Here is a 17,207-nt window from a genome sequence, read left to right as displayed (position 1 = left end):
GGTAGCTCCCCAGTTTGACAGGCAGCTTCCTGATCATAGCCAAAGTAGCAGCCACATAGATGGCCCAGTTCTGTTTTGTGAATTTGGGGAACATTCTTGGAAGCTCTACCTAGATCTTTTTTCTTCACCCCACCAATGATTCTATAAGCCATCACTTATAAATAAACCTCTTTCTGCTGAAATTAGCTGGAGAAGATTCTGGTCTTTGAAAAGAAACTCTAATCCTATAGGATCCAGGGTTGTGAGAGCCAGACTATGTTGCAGAAATAAACCAAAAAGCTAAAAAAAAAAAAAAAAAGGTGTGCCTGTTTCTATACATTTGCAGGTGTCTCTACCCCCACCACCTGAAACTAGGATTTTTTAGATCTTGTCTGGGGAAGTCCTAACTGGTCTGGTATTTTAGGAATAACTTCTGTGTAGTTCCAATATCCCCCTCCCTTTGCTTGTACTTTCCTCTCAACCTCCACCCTCAATGGTTTAACGGACTCCTTGGTTGAGGATCATCCATTATAGTTACCCGCAAAGAGAATTAGAGAGGAAGGAGGACCCAGGAGGATGCCTCTGGAATCTGAATGTTCTCAAGCATTGATCAGACTCAACAAATGTCAGCTCTGATGCTAAATAGTTATTTACAGGAACCATCAATGTAGAAAGTTTAGTAAATGACTCACACAGACCAATTTTCCCTGCCAGAAACTCAGCATTTGATTATGCTTTCAATTTAGATTTTGCTTCTTTTGCACTCCAGGCTAGGGTACACAGTGGGAAGTCAATACATGTATCTTAGATAACTGAATTGTATACCAGCTCAATGTTCTTGGTTGATGGGGCTGCTCAAAACACATGATGCCAGTTGGACAGAGCCAGACTCTGGATTTAGCCAATATAGCTAGTCTTATAAGGCAGTTGTAAGAACAAGGCCATGAGGGAGGGATGCCTTTGATTACCCCAATAAAAGCCCATCATTCATTCAACAAACGTTTACCAAATGTCAACCACAAAGTATTGATGATGCCAAAATGAACATCACACCTTTTTTCTCACAAGGAGTTCACTCCAGTATTGGGAGACACACGAGAAACACCTAATTCCAATTCATTTTGATCAGCACTGAGATTCACAAAGTGCAGTGGAAAGCAACCATTAACTCTACCTGAAAGAGGAATAGAAGTCAAAAGACATGGGTCTGAGCCAGAAGGCTTGCCAATATTGTGTCTGGTAATGTGATGTCATTCACCTAGGGCAATAATGGGTTATCTACATAAACAGGTGCCTAGGGCACCAACAAAGCAGAAGTATCACAAAAATTGAAATCAATTTTACATTATATATAAAATATAGAAAAATCAGAAATTGGTTATATTTTATTCCATTTACTTAATGGTTTAGTATCATTTTATTTTGAATTATATATAGGGTGAGAAGTGAGGGGCATAACTTTTCCTAAAATATATGTATTATAAAAACTAATAGATAGATATAAAATGCATAAAACATGTGTACAGCTAAAAGTCATTATAGAGTAAACATCATGGGACCACCACTCAGGTAGATCACCTCCTTAGATATGTGCCTTCAAGATGCCTATCATTGTTGCTGGCCATGGAGAGCATGTTAAAATGTCACCCTGTTATAAAACCATAATTTCAAAATGCAGGACAAGAAGAACATCCTTTCCTAACTTGGAAATACATTGAGAATAGGAATGGAGCAAAGGATTATAGTGAAACAGAAATTCATCTGTTGTTTCTCTGAAACTGTTTGAAGACCTTTGAAGAGGTCACGTGAAGCCTAGAAAAGGATGAACTGACTGCACCTCGGCTGTTGGATGTTATGTGTACATTGCAACAAAAATTCATATGGCAAAAAATGCCTCAGTTTTTGAAAGAAGACTACTTCAGAACTTAAAAAAAAAAAATGTTCCCAGGAAAGCATGGCCACATTAAACAGAACTTCCTCAATTTCTTTTTTTTTAATTGAAGTATAATTAACATACAATGTTATATTAGTTTCAGGTGTACAATATAGTGATTTGACAATTCTATACCTTACTCCGATAAGCGTAGTCACCCTCTGTCATCATACCACATTATTACTATATTATTGACTATATTCCCTATGCTGTACTTTTCATCTCCATGACTTATTTATTTTATAACTGGAAGTTTGTACTCTTAATCCCCTTCACCTTCTCCATTTTTTAAATAAAACTGTAGCTTATTTGGAATCCAACTTCAATTTCACAAGTTTGTATTACCCTGGTGCTTTAGAATCATTTTTTCCTGAGAAAGAGAGGTTTAACTTATGACATCTACTTTGCTTCAGAGTATTTAAAAACGATTGGCATGTTAAGATGTGGACAGCTTGTATATGAATTTAAAGATGGCAAAGACCAGGTTGACAAATAGCTGGTTTACCAAAACAAATTTTTCAGTCCTTACACTCTGTAAGTCTTTTTTTTTTTTTAAAGATTTTATGTATTTATTTGAGAGAGAGAGCACGTGCACATGAGTTGTGGGTGGGGGGGGCAGAAGGAGGGGGAGAAGTAGTCTCCCTGCTGAGCAGGGAGCCTGGCGCCACACGGAGCTTGATCCCAGGACCCTGGCAGACACTTAACTGAGCCACCCAGGCGCCCCTCTAGAAGTCTTAATTTGGTTTTGACCTAGGGTGTGACAAGTGGAGGGTGAAGTGTGTGTTGAAATTTGTCTGGCTGGTAATCTCAGGAGGCAACTTTATGCCCTTCTCTAGGGAGAGTCCTAGTTATGAGGGGGAAAACCAGGAGCTGGGAATCACCACTCATAGCCTTGGGTTCTGCTACTCTTCATCTGAGCTAACCTCTGAACTTCTGTGGATTCCATTCCCATATATTAGTCAAAGGCAGATCCTTACTTCCCTCTGAGAGTAGTAGCAAGGGCTCAGAAATGTAGAAAAACATGGGGAGGCAGTAACAAAGTCACTACTCTCCCTTGCTCTTGACCTCTTCCTCCTGGCGTAATATTTTGTCTGCTTTGAGAATCACTAGACATTTATTCAACAAGTCTGAAGTGGGGTGAGAGATTTTTTTTTTTTACTCCTTAAAAATCAAAGTTCTCATTGGGGAAGGGGCCAAGTGTTTGTGTGTGTTTGCCTGTAAGGAGTGGGAAGAATGAGGTGGTTGGAGTTGGTGATTAATGAGGACCTAGTTTTCATGAGAGGGTACCCAGGTTAGCTAATAGGAGAGTGGGTTAATTTCTTGGGTTCTTCCTCCAGGAGGGAAATAAATTCCAACTTCAGAGGAAACCCACAACTCCTTGGAACCAATTCAAAACATAGCTCTGGGCCCAAGCAGAAAGCCCTCCTTGCTGACAATTCCTTCCTTCAAGCTGTTGACCTTTGACTTCATAGCAAGGGGCAAATAGAATGCTTTTGATAATTTGCTGCTCGGGAATCGTTCTCTCCTCAGCTGTCTGTTGCAGACTATGAAGTGGAGAGGGGCACCGGCTGGGAAATCAGGAGGCTGAGCTTTTCACTCACTCACTCACTCACTCACTCACTCACTCACTCCCCACCTAACCCCATCCCTTTCCCTTGCCTTGCTAAGAGACATAGCTGCAAAATGGGGCGGATAATACACACTTCACTGGGTTGTCGGGAAGATGGACTGCGAGTGTAAGTGAGGCACCCACACACCAGATGCTCAAGAGGTTTGCCTTCCTTTCCATCCACAATGAAAACAACAGAAAACATCACTTTACTTATATCAACACCTTGTAACCCTTACAACAACCTTAATTAGAAACTATTATCGCCCATTTATAAGGAACCCATAACATGGAACTTGAGGCAGAGAGGGAAAGAAATTTCCTAGACTCACACAACTAGTAAGTGATGGAGTCGCTATTTGAACACAGATAGTCTGGCTGCACTGTCTGTTCTCTGGGAGGATCCTGGGCTGAATGTACCTTCCGCTTTCACCCATGTCTGCAGAATCCACTCCCAGGATGTGGCAGCACACAATGTTCCCGCCTCTGGAGTGGGAGCATACAGGCTTCCCCGAGGCCCTCCTCTGCCTGCTGGTCCTTTCCGGGCAAGACAAACAAGCTCAGCCCCATTCCCACTGCTGCCCACTCACTAGGTCACAGCTAAGCCAAGGTCTGGGCCCTGCCCCTGCCCAAATTCACATTTGGGTCATGGGGAGGGAACCTCTGAAATCCAGGTTCTTTGGGAGGAAAGCACAGAGGGAGTGAGGTTATGGCTGGGGCTAACGAGCCCCGAGAATACAATGATCAACCTCTGCCCGTGCTAGATCCTCCCAGCTCCCTTCACCTAGAAAATGGACGTCGCAAAATAGACAGGCAGGTGGCAAAGGCAACCTGCAGCACCAAAATGACTTTGGTCACTGTGGTGAACCCTGTGGAATGGCACAACTCTGTCCTCCCTCCTCCACCAGGCCTCAAAGCTGCCTCCTCCTGCCCCTTGGCAGTGTCCAGCCTGCAGGCAGATATGGGACCCAGAATAGCTCTTTTTTTAAGAGAGAGAGAGAGAGAAGGGGGGAGGGGCAGAGGGGCAGAGGGAGAGAGAGGATCTTTAAGTAGGCTCCATGCCCAGCATGTGGCCCGATGTGGGTCTCAATCCCACGACCCTGAGATCAAGACCTGAGCCGAAATCAAGAGTTGGACACTTAACTGACTGAGCCACCCAGGTCCACCCCCGCCCCCCGCCCATAATACTTTCGGCAGCCAGCCACCATAGGAGGGAGCAAAGGCACCCTGGCACAGTGGCTCCAGGGCGTATTTGTCCTTTGCTTCGGTCTACTCCCTACACAAAGGTAGAAAGGGAAAATGAGGGGGGTGGGGGAGGAGGATTGGTGACAGAGTCTCTTCTTGACCAAACTTTATTCAGGCTCCTCTCACCTACCTTCTCAACTAGTCAAAAGCTCTGACTTTTGAGCTTCTGTGTTTGTCTCTGCATTGTCCAATTTTAGCAGAAATTTACTAAGTCCATTTAGCCAGAATCCCCATTCTTTTTTTTTTTTTTTTAAGATTTTATTTATTTATTTGTCAGAGAGAGAGCACAAGGAGGGGGGAGCGGCAGGTAGAGGGAGAAGCAGGCTCCCTGCTCAGCAGGGAGCCTGATTCAGAACTCGATCCCAGGACCCTGGGATCATGGCCTGAGCCAAAGGCAGGTGCCCAACCGACTGAGCCACCCAGGTGTCCTGAAGAATCCCCCATTCTTGTTATCTGGTTACCCTTGATATCTGATTGGGTTCCTCATCCTCAGGTGATGTCTGATCACCCTGGCCTGCCTTCAGCAAGAACCCTGCTTCTAGTGATAAAATAAATAAGTCATAGGGATGAGAAGTACAGAAGAGGAAATATAGTCAATAATATTATAAAACTTGGTATGATGACATTTTATAAAGTATAGAATCATCAAATCACTGTGTTATACATCTGAAACTAACAATATTGTTATGTCAACTGTACTTCATCCTGTTAGGTCAGTTTAGCCAGAATCCCCTCTTTACCCCCATCACTACCCACCACCCCACCAACCCTGCCTCTGGGCTACAAATTACCGCTTTTCCTTGTTGTATTCCAAGTTGACCCCAATCTGTCTCCTCTACTGTAAAACCCCATTGTAGTAGTCCCCCTGCATAAAGTCTGCCTTACTGTCTTTAATAAGTGTCATGAATAATTTTTTCTTCAACAGTGGCATGATTGTTCCAAGATGAAGAATTGAAATTACCAGGACAGAATGAGACTTTCCTTACAAAGAGCACCATTTAATAAAAGTTTGTATATAGTAAAATAATTTTTAACAACTGCCGGGAGAAGCTTTGCTGGCCAGCTAGCTACATATAGCCAGCTCCCCCTGGAGCCCTTTTATGGGCTGCCAGCCTTCTTGAAAATCCAGAAACCAGGCTGGGTCTTTTCTCCACATGTCCAGCTCTTTCTATCTGAAGCTCTTTCCGGCCTTATTATACCATCTTCTTGAGTGCAAGATCCACCTTGTGCACTTTCCTACCAGATATGGATCTCAGTCAAGTGATGACAAGAAGATTAAGGAACTTGTGTCTAGACTACATAAATAACTCTTAAACCTCAACAATAAAAATAACCTAATCAAAACATGGGCAAAGAATTTGAATATGCAATTCCCTAAATGAGATGTACAAATGGCCAAAAAGTAAATGAAAAGATACTCAAACGTCATTAGTTATCAAGGAAATGTTACCAATTCAATTCACAATGAGATACTACTTCACATCTACTAGGATGGCTAGAACCAAAAAAATCAGGTAACAAGTATTGACATAGAAGATGTGGAGAAATAGGAACCCTCATACACTGCCGGTGGGAACATAAAATGGTGTAGCCACTTTGGAAAATAGTCTGAGGGTTCCTTAAATGATTAGACATAGAATTACTATACGACCTGGAAATTCCACTCTTAGGTATAGACCCAAATGAAATGAAAGCATGTGCCCATAGAGAAACTTGTACACAAATACTTACAACAACATTATTCACAATAGCATGAAGTGGAAACAACCCAAATGTCCATCAGCAGACAAATGGGAAAACAAGGGGGGTATATTCATACAATGCAATATTATTCGGTTGTAAAAAGGAACAAAGTATTGATACGTATGTTACAACATGGATGATCCTTGAAAACATTATGTTAAGTGAAGATAGCCAGTCACAGAAGACCACATACTGTATGATTCCATTCATATGAAAGTTCAGAATATGGAAATCTATAGAGACAGGAAGTAAGTTCCTGTTGCTTAGGACTGGATAAGGGGATGAGGGAATATGGGGGTGATAGTTAAATGGTTTCTCCTTGAGGTGATGAAAATGTTCTAAACTTGATTGTGATGGTTACCACAATTTTTTTAATCCATTCAGCCATTGATGGACACTTAGGTTCCTTCCGTAGCTTGGCTATTATAAATAATGCTGCAGTGAACATGGGGGTGCATATATCTTTTTGAGTTAGTGTTTTTATTTTCTTTGGATAAATACCCAGAAGTGGAATGGAGGGATCACATGGTAGCTCTCATGTTAATTTTTTAAAAACTTCAAAAAAATTTAATTCCAGTATAGTTTACGTACAGCGTTATATTAGTTTCAGGTGTAGAATATAGTGATTCAACACTTCCACACATCACCCAGTGCTCATCATATAAGTGCACTCCTTAATCTCTGTTACCTATTTCACTGACCCTCCCCCCTACCTTCCCTCTGGTAACCATCAGTTTATTTTCTATAGTTAAGAGTCTGTTTCTTGGCTTGTTTCTCTCTTTTTCTTTGCTCATTTGTTTTGTTCCTTAAATTCCGTGTATGAGTGAAATCATATGGTATTTGACTTTCCCTGACTGACATATTTCACTTAGCATTATACTCTCTAGCTCCATCCATGTAATTACAAATGGCAAGATTTCATTCTTTTTTATGGCTGAATTTTCATTTTGGGGGGAACCTCCATGCTGTTTTCCATAGTGGTATGTGATATACAATAGAATATTACTCAGCCATGTAAAGGAGTGAAATCTTGTCATTTGCAACAACATGGATGGATGGGAAGGGCCTTATGCTAAGTGAAACAAGTCAGACAGAGAAAGACAAATACCATATGATCGCTCTTACATGTGGAATATATAAAATAAAGAAATGCATACATGCATACATAAAACCAAGCTCATAGACAGAGAATAGATTGGTGGTTGCCAGAGGTGGGGGCTGGGGGATGGGAGAACTAAGTGAACTGTTTTTGTTTTTGTTCTCAATTTAAATAAATTTGATTTTAAAAAATATGTTTTTAAAAAAGCTGTTGATACTATCTTTGCAACTTCTATGTAAATCTAAAAGTATTCCAAGATAAAGAGTTTATTAAAAATAAAAAGAGGAGGGGTGCCTGGCTGGCTCAGTCAGAGGAGCATGCAACTCTTCAACTCAGGGTCAGGAGTTCGAGTCCCGTGTGGGATGTAGAGATTACTTAAATATATAAAACTTAAAAAAAAAAAAAAGAGGAATCGTCTCAAGATTCTTTTAACAGGATCTAAAGGATCTTAATTCAACCATCTCTCCAGGACTTTTGTAGAGAGAGGCACTAGAGAATAATGGTTAAGAATTGACTGAGTCCTAGTTCTGCTGCTTATTAGCCGTGTGACCATGGGTGAATGACTTAACCACCTCGTGCCTCAGTTTACTCAGCTCTAAAATGACGATAACAATAGCACTTACCTCATAGGTCATTTGATAGTGAGGTTGATATTTGTTAACGAGTTAATATTTTAAAGTCCTTAGAACAACGCCTAGCACTAGTCAATGTTATGTAAGTGTTTGTTAAATAAAATATAAAGTAATACTGCCACAGAAACTTCTGGATAGGCCCTACCTATGCAACAGTCCACCACATACCTCCATATACGTCCATTTGGTTCATGTAATTTATCCAGAATACAATGTAGGGCTGTTTCTGAAACTATCAACGTGTGAGGTAGCCCTCACAATCCCCAAAAAGGTGACCGGAGAAGCTACTTTAGAATCACAGGCTGCCTTAGGGACCTCAGATGGAGGTTGGCAGCTAATTATAGGTGATGGTGTGTCAGGGAGCAACGTACTAGACCCTGGTGTGCCCTAGGCACCATTTGTGTTCCTTCCTCCGCATGTTCGCTTGGGTTGCTTTCTTCTTCCAGTGCTCTCCCCACTCACTCTCTGATTAATTAAGACCTTCACTTCTTTAACGCCCCAGTTAAATCCTACCTCAGCTATGAGGCCTCGTGGGCCTGCTGCAGTCTTTCCTCTGAACTCAAAACAGCGCTAGCTGGTGCCTTCATGTGGCTGAGAGAACATGCTGTCTTATGTGTTTCTTTCTCTCCTCTCTCATAGCGGAAATACCTCCAGGGCAGATACTGCCCTTGTACCCCTCACAGGAAGCCTCCCCCTGGGAAGGGAAGCAATAATTAGTATGCAAGACAAAATAGAAAGTCCACTCCTCGCTTCATTCATCACAGACTGACTTACGGAGCCCTGTGCTTGGGGCAGAGGATCTGGAGGATGAAAGAGCGGAGTCATTGTCCTCCGGAAGCCAATCTTGGATCAAAACTTTACACTCCAGATTCACAAGAGCATTTGCCTCTGGCGGGGGTAGGGCAAATGGCGCGGGGGGGGTGGGGAGGCAACAAACGAGGCATTGTTTGACTTTCTCAGCAGTGTTCTTTAATACACAATTATCTGGAGAGAAAGGGGGAAAAAAGGCTCCTGAGGGCATAAAATTGAGGCAAAAGTGAGGGGGAGAACAATTTCGATAGTGGAGAAAGAGGAATTTGGAGCGTGGGGAGAACGCAGGACGGGGCGTGGGAGAGAAGCAGTAAGGGAGAGATAGGAAAGTGTGACCCTTCCCCCAGTCGCTCCACATCTTCAGTAGATTCTACTCCCAGCCTCGAAGGTTTTAAAAATAAAATCTTTGGTGTAATTGGATTGTGTGTGGGAACCAGACAGAGCACATGTAATGCAAAATAAATGTGCCCCCACCGACTGGGGTTCAGGGACAGCAGCTCTGTGTCAACGACCTCCAACCCTATGTAGGCCCCAGTCTCGGGTGGAGACAGATAACACATAAGCAAACAAGTAAATACATAATTGCAAATTGTGATAACGGCTAGGAAGAAGAAACCCCAAGAGAAAGTAACAGGGCAGCGGGTTTACTTTAGACTTGGTATGGCAGAGAAGGCCTCTCTGAGGAGGGGATACTCAAGCTGACGCCTAAAGTTGCCTAAAGACACGTAAAGTTGCCACAGGGCAAAGACTGGGCTGCGAGTTGGGGAGAGTGCTCCAGCTGAGGGGAGCAATGAAAGAGCGAAGAGGAAGAAGAAGAAGAAGGAGGAGGAGGAGGAGGAGGAGGAGGAGGAGGAAGCATGAGGGGGAAATAGGTAGTAGGAGATATTATGTCCACTGAGACTCAAGGTAAATGACTTGCTCAGGATTATACAGCTAGTCAGTGACGGATGAGAAAAATAATGAGCTCCATCTTGAGAGATAGAATGGAACAGAAGGCTCCTGCGGCTTCAAAGGAGCATCCAGAAAGAGACCCAGGGAAAAAACAACAGGGACAGGGACTCAGAGAACTTTCTAAGATTCTGGAAATTTTGTCAATATTCCAGTGTCAGTGACTTTTTTTAATCCCTCTCTGTTTCCCTGAAGGGGCAGACAGCAAAACCTTTGAATAAGGGGCGCCTGGGTGGCTCAGTTGGTTAAGCGGCTGCCTTCGGCCCAGGTCATGATCCCAGGGTCCTGGGATCGAGTTCCGCATCGGGCTCCCTGCTCGGAGGGGAGTCTGCTTCTCCCTCTCCTTCTGCCTGCCTCTCTGCCTATTCTCTCTCTCTGTCAAATAAATACATAAAATCTTAAAAAAAAAAAAAACCTTTGAATGAAAATCATGAAAAGTACCGGATGAATAAAAATCTCCAGCCAATCTTGGGGAAGCTGAACCCCAAGGCAAAGAGCAAAGGGGCCGACAATTTCTGAAAGAGAGAAAAGCAAGCTGAATGCCTGGGTTTGTGGAAGAATTCAAAGCAGGGGGGCTAAATGGCTAGAGACATGGGGAGGAATTAAAGGGATGGAGGGGGATTAACAGTTTATCAGAAGGCTCAGACAGAGAAGCTATCTTGCTCAAGGTCACATGGCAAAGTTGAGTGGAACCCAGCTCTGACAGATCCCACAGCCTTTCTGGTAAATCGCCTAAGATGATTTTTTCCCATGCCTCCTCTTTAATGTTGCTGTTATGTTGCTTCGAGAATAAATTTTTATATTCTTAAATATTTCTAAATATTTATTTGAGAGAGAGAGAGAGAGCACGAGCAGGGGGAGTCTGTCTCTCCCACTGAGCAGGGAGCCTGATGCGGGGCTCGGGGCTCGGGGCTCGATCCCAGGACCCTGGGTTCATGATCTGAGCCAAAGGCAGATGCTTAACCGACTGAGCCACCCGGGCACCTGTGAATATATATATATATATATATTTTTTAAAGTATGAGTGTGTGTGTGAGAGAGAAGAGTGTGAGTGTGTGTTGAGGAGAGAACAAATTAGCATGGATAGGCTTCTGTCCTTTTATTTGCATATTTCCTCCACGTTACCTATGACTTGGTGGGATTATCAGACAAATGTATTTTTTGCTGGTAAAGCAACCTAATTCCAGAGGAATCAGGAAATCCCTAAACCTGAAGACAGGGGCCTGAGGAATACTGAGGATCCCCTGCTGGCCGGAGCCTTTGGACTCTTGGGACAGCTGAGCAAGGGTGAAGAGGAAGCATCCCATTGTGTCCACAGGCAGGGGTCCTGAGTTGTAGGCTGATGCTTCGTAATTGAGCTTTTAGGGGAATATAAACCTGGAAGGAAGGTCGGACAGGGACAGGGAGACTGCTGTCTGCTGGTGTCAGGAGAGACACGGCAGTTGAATGTTGAAAGAGCAAGAACAGGGTAAGAGGTCTAGGCAGCTTGCCATCCTTCCCTGAGTCATTATTTCACTGTGTGGATTCCTTCAGTTGCAAGTGCTATCAATTCCCAGTTTCTCAAACACAGTATAGATGGTAAGAGCATGAGCTCTGAAGTCTCTGGTAACCTTGGCAAATCACTTAACCTCTCTGAGCCTAGGGTTTCCCATCTGTACAACAGGGATAACGACAGTATAGTACTCATCTGCCGGGATTGCTGAGGAGAGGAAGTGGCTCGGAAAATAATTGGAACAGAGCCTGGCAGGCGGGAAGGCCTCCGGTGCGTGGTATATTTTATTTTCTCACATTGAATGCAAGTGTAAATGACTGTTGGATTATCCATGCCACGGTATGCTTCTTTGAGGCCAAATTATAGAACCACTGGCCTGGAAGGAATGCTAGATTACCTACAGCTCTTTCTTCATTTTACACATGAGGAACCTCAGACTCAAGGGACGCCAAGTGCATTTGACAGCAGGAGACAGGAAAAAGGTTGTGCGACTGCAAAAGGTAAAAAGAGAATGCGGAAGGGGTTTCGAAGGGCTGCGGGGCCAGGTGAATGAGTGTGTTGATGAATGTGTTGGGGGTGGTGGGGAGAAAGGAGGAAGAGTGGAGGGTAGATAAGGCTATAGAAGAAGCAGAAACAAGAATAGAATGCGCTCGGGCGCCTGGGTGGCTCAGTCCGTTAAGTGTCTGCTTTTGGCTCAGGTCATGATCCCAAGGGTCCTGGGATCGAACCCCAGGATAGAGCCCCTTGTCGGGTTCCCTGCTCAGCGGGGAGCCTGCTTCTCCCTCTGCCTCCTGCTCCCCCTGCTTGTGCGCTTGTGTGCGCTCTCTCTCTGAAATAAATAAATAAAATCTTCAAAAAATATGTGTATATATTGTGAGCCACTTATGCAATTTTAAATGCTCTAGTAGCCACATTAAAAAAAGAAAAGAAGAAACAGGTCAAATAAACACTGATATTTTATTTAACCCAACATATAAAAATTATTATCATTTCAACAGGTTATCAGTATGAACAATTATTAACGGCATATTTTGCATTCTTTTTTGAATACAAAGTCATTGAAACATGGGATGGATTTTACACGTACAGCAGATCTCAATTTGAACTAGTCACATCTGAGATGCTCAAGAGCCACAGGGGACTAGTGGCTACTGTATTTGTCAGAGCAGATCTAGGCAATAGGGAGCCATGGAAGGGCTCTAAGCAGGGCAGTGCCAGGGTCTGGTGTGTGTTTCAGAGCAAGACCTCTGGTAGTGATGGGAAAGGTGGATTGGGCCAGGGGCCACTTAGGATTGCGAAGCATAGCAGTGCAGGTTGAATATGGTACAGGGAGCAGGAATGGGGGCTGAAATCCAGCCCACATTCCACTTATCAAGCCAAGCACTCTGGCCCAACACTGTCAGCTCAGAGGAAAGTGAGCCTTTCCCTCACTGGTCAGCCCAGAGGCAGTGCCTGTTTTTCTAATTTTCACAAAGATGCTATATGTGTAGCGGGAGCCCTGGAGAATACCAGACCAGTGTAGGAGGTATGTGCCTCAATCCACAACTCAGATGGATAAGAAATATCACATTTCTTTATAAACCAGAGTTAATTCCATTTTGAGTTCCCAATCCCTATAAGGCTGGAGAGAAACTCAGTGTTAGTTATTTGGAGACCCCTCACTCAGAGTTGTGCACGACTTACGGTATTTTATTTTATTTTTAAAGATTTTATTTATTTATTTGACAGAGAAAGAGAGAGAGAGAGAGAGAAGCAGAGGGAGAGGGAGAAGGAGTCTCCCTGCTAAGCAGGGAGCCCGATGCGGGGCTGGATTCCAGGACCCCGGGATCATGACCTGAGTGGAAGGCAGACACTTGACTGCCCTGAGCCACGCAGGTGCCCGACTTCTGGTATTTTATATGCGCGAGGGTATGGGGTATGGACCTGTGGTCATCAAGTCTGGCTCACTGTGGTTAATGCTGAGATAGCTGTTGGCCCCTAATGCAGGGCTCTTCAGGTCTGGCAGAGCTCAGATGCTTTTGGGAGAAACTTTTGCTTAGGGTTTCAACTTCCTAGATTCCTCACCTCACTACTTCTCTTTGGGGCCTTCCCTGCACACTGCCCAGAAGCCAAGCCAGGCTCTGCCACTCTTTCTCTTCTCCTCTTATATTAGGGGAATCTCTTTTCAATCTGGGAAAACCCTTTTCACCTTCTCTTTCATCCAAGATGGTTTTTTTTTTCTTTACTGGCAAATGGTTTCCTCGCTCTGGGGCTCGACGCTGTTGTGAGGAAATAGCCGGCTGCTTTTTCTCTCCTCTTTTTCTGTTCCAGCGCACCCCAGTCATCAGGTCGGCCCACAGTGCGGGTGGTGGCAGTGGCAAAGGGCAGCAGGGAATGGAAAATGGCAGGAGCCCGAACTTGTACATGAACCTTCCTCTCTGTTCAAGGGACCTGCCGCTCTAAGATGGAGGGGCCCAAACCCATTGCTTTCTTTTTGTCTCTGTCTCCTCCTCTCTTTGTCTCCTCCCACTAGGCCCCAGCGTCAGCGCAGTGCTGCAGTCCCGGACATGGATTATTACTAGCCCAGAGGACCAAAAGTCTGAGCCCAGAGAACCAGGACATACTGGAAAAATAAGGGAGAATGAGAAGCACAGGAAAGCTGCCAGGTAAAGCTGTTTATGGACTCTAGGGTTTATTTAGCCTTGACCTTTGCGTGCCTTGAACTGATTCTAATTAGCATAAGGAAGACTTAGAACTGAGCGAAATGGTCCTCCCTCCCCCAGGACCCAACAGACTGACCACTGGTTGGCAAATACTAGGAAAGGCCCGCTTAATGGCATAAAATGTTAAAAGTCCTAGCTGACACTGGAAACACAGCCTGCAAAAGGAACAAAACAAAAATAGCATTCTCCGTAGGTGGGGGACAGGGGGTGGCTCTAAAGGGATAGCAAGAGGGAAGTTTTCTGGGGGTGATGGACCTGTTCTGTATGTATCCTGATTGTGGTGGTGGTTACATGAAATCTATGCATGGGCCAAAATTCATAGAACTGTAAACCAAAAGGAAAAAAAAAAGCCAATTTGATTGAATAATAATTTAAAAAATAGAATTGTTTTTAAAAAGTGGGGACTTTGGAGTCAGAACTGCCAGAACTTCAAATTCTGGTCCCCCGCTTACTAGCTGTGTGACCCTGAACAGGTTACCATCCCTCTGTGCTTCAGTTTCCTAGCCCATTAAACAAGGACCATTACAGAGAGTTTGTTGTGATGGTTAAATGATGTCATGTGCTTAGAACAGTGTCTGGCACATAGCATGTGCTCAGTAAATGTCTACGTCAGGAAGATGGTTCCGTATGAGGGCCTGGGGCGTGAGAGACCGATGAGAAGACTGAAGGAATCACCATGGGATTCACTGCTGCAGGGATTTTCAGTGTTCGTAACTGTAGGAAGAATAGCTACTGTCGCCTTGTATTTTTGAGCCATCCAACCTGCCCAGCCACCACCCTTCCTCCGTTCACTCCTGACCTCCTTCCAGTTGTTGTATGGTTCCTAAACCGCCATTTTGCCCTTAGGCCTGCCCTTCAGTTCATCGCGTGGTTGTGACCTCTCCAAATTAAAGCACTGTCGAAGCTGTCCTTAAACCTTGCTGTGGATCAAAATCTCTCAGACATTCTGCAAAACTACTGGCCTGCACTAAAAAAAAAAAAAAGTCTGTGTCATGAAAGACCAGCAAAATGGCTGCCGTACTGTACTAGATTACAGGAGACTAGAGGATAACTGAACGTAACATATGAATTGTGGGTGGGATTGAAGAGAATGTCTATAGAGGCCATTATTGGGATGTTTAAGAAAATTGAATATGAATAGTATGTGGAAGAACGTCCTTGTTCCTAGGAGAGACACACTGAAGTATTGAGCGTTGAATATCATGATGTCTGCAGCTTTCAGATGGTTCAGCAAAATGATAGTTGTTATTATTTAACATAATAATTATATATACACGATTTTAGTCAGTTGTGTGCTTGGGTAGATAGATAAAGCAAGATGGCAAAATATTAATACTTGGTGAAGCGGGATGAAGGGTATATGGGGCCTCATTGTACTAATCTTACAACTTTCCATAGGTTCTAATTTTTTCAAAACATAGAGGTTTAATAATGGACCGTCACTTAGAGAAGATTTTTCAAAACACGCATGCCCGTGTTGCAGCCCCAAACTAAGGAATCAAGACTTTTCCCGGACAGGGCCTGGGACTCTGCATTTTAAAAGTCCTCGGCGCTCCTGCCCCCGTCCCCAACCAAGAAGCTTCACCGTGAGAACTTCATCTCAGACGCACCTCTGCTTCCTCTGGTTCTTCGTTTCTTTCAGGACCCAAACCCTGGCCCTAGTTCTTTGTGGCAATGTTGCAGCCGGGCCCTCCGCCAACCCTTTGCAAAGCAGGTACAGCTAGGGGTTGGGGTGGTAAGAACCGTGAGCTGAGGATAGATCCTGGGGTCCTCCAACATGTATCAGATGGGCAGAGAAAGGGGATTCCATGAGAGACGGAGGATGGAAACCCCAAGAATATACTTGAAGGGAAATAGAGATCTAGGCCAAGACAAGTCATTCGAGGTGAGCCTGGTCTCGCGATTGCATCAGCATGAGGAGAGCTGAGTTGCTCTATCAGTTCAGAAGTGGACCATTTGGTGCTGGAGGAGATTTTCCTGGCCAACCCCCTCGGGGTTGTCTGTGCCAAAGGGCTGGCTGACAAAGGCACCTGAAATCTCAGACAGGAGAAATTTCTTTTCCAAAAGCAAGGTCTCTGGGAGACAGATGATATCAAGCCCCTGAGAGAAAGGTCAGCTGGTCAGGGTGTTTGCCTTTCCTTCCCTCTCTTGTTGAGTTCTGGGACACGATTTATAGTTTCTGGGAAGTGTTGTGTGAGACCACTTCAGGGTCAGAAAAAATACACCCATTTGTCATTTGGGGTTGGAGGGAGCATGGAGGCTGAGGTCTACCTCTCGTAGCACCTGATGCGAGTAAGAGTGTCAGCACAGGCTGTTGGACAGAGTGCAGCCTTAGGGAAGGGAAGTGGAAAACTACCCTTTTCCCCTTCACCAATTGGCTCCACTATAGCTGGAGTTTTCTAGCCAGTCACAGAGGGCGCCCATTATCTCCCCCTCCTGGCCCCCAGAGATATGTTGGCCCAGATGTGGATAAATCTGTTCAACCTCCAGTAAAGTCCAGTGAAGCTGGCATTTTAAAAATGGAAAACGGGGGGGGGGGGAAGAAATAAACGAAGGAAATAAATAACAGCCGAGCAGCACAATGCTCCCTCCAATCCATCCTTCCCACAACAGACTGAGAGAACATTCTAGAACATACATCTCACCCGAAACTGCCAGGCTCATTGGCCTTAGGAGTGAGTCCAAAATTTTCACCATGATACATAAGGCCCTTCACAATCGGATGCCAGCTGCCTTTTCCAGCTTTGTCATCCATGACCTCCCTTTCTCAGAGCCTACACTCCAGCTACCATATGTCTCTCAAGTTCCCAAACAAGTCACATTTTATTCATCTCTGAACTTTTGCACATATATGACCACCCACCAGCCACTTAAATCAAGCACAGTGTTTCAGAGTACAGGCTCCAGAATCCGGCTGCCAGGGCTGAATCCCAGGTATGGGCAAGTCTCTGATTCTCTCTGTCTTCATTTGTTTCAGTTGCAAAATGGGGCTACCAATAGGGGGGCAGCAAGCAT

The sequence above is a fragment of the Callorhinus ursinus genome, unplaced genomic scaffold, assembly GCF_003265705.2.
Source record: "Callorhinus ursinus isolate GAN/ISIS: 27379988/994484 unplaced genomic scaffold, GSC_fseal_2.0 scaffold16, whole genome shotgun sequence".
Lineage (NCBI taxonomy): Eukaryota > Metazoa > Chordata > Mammalia > Carnivora > Otariidae > Callorhinus > Callorhinus ursinus.
This window is presented reverse-complemented; position numbering follows the sequence as displayed.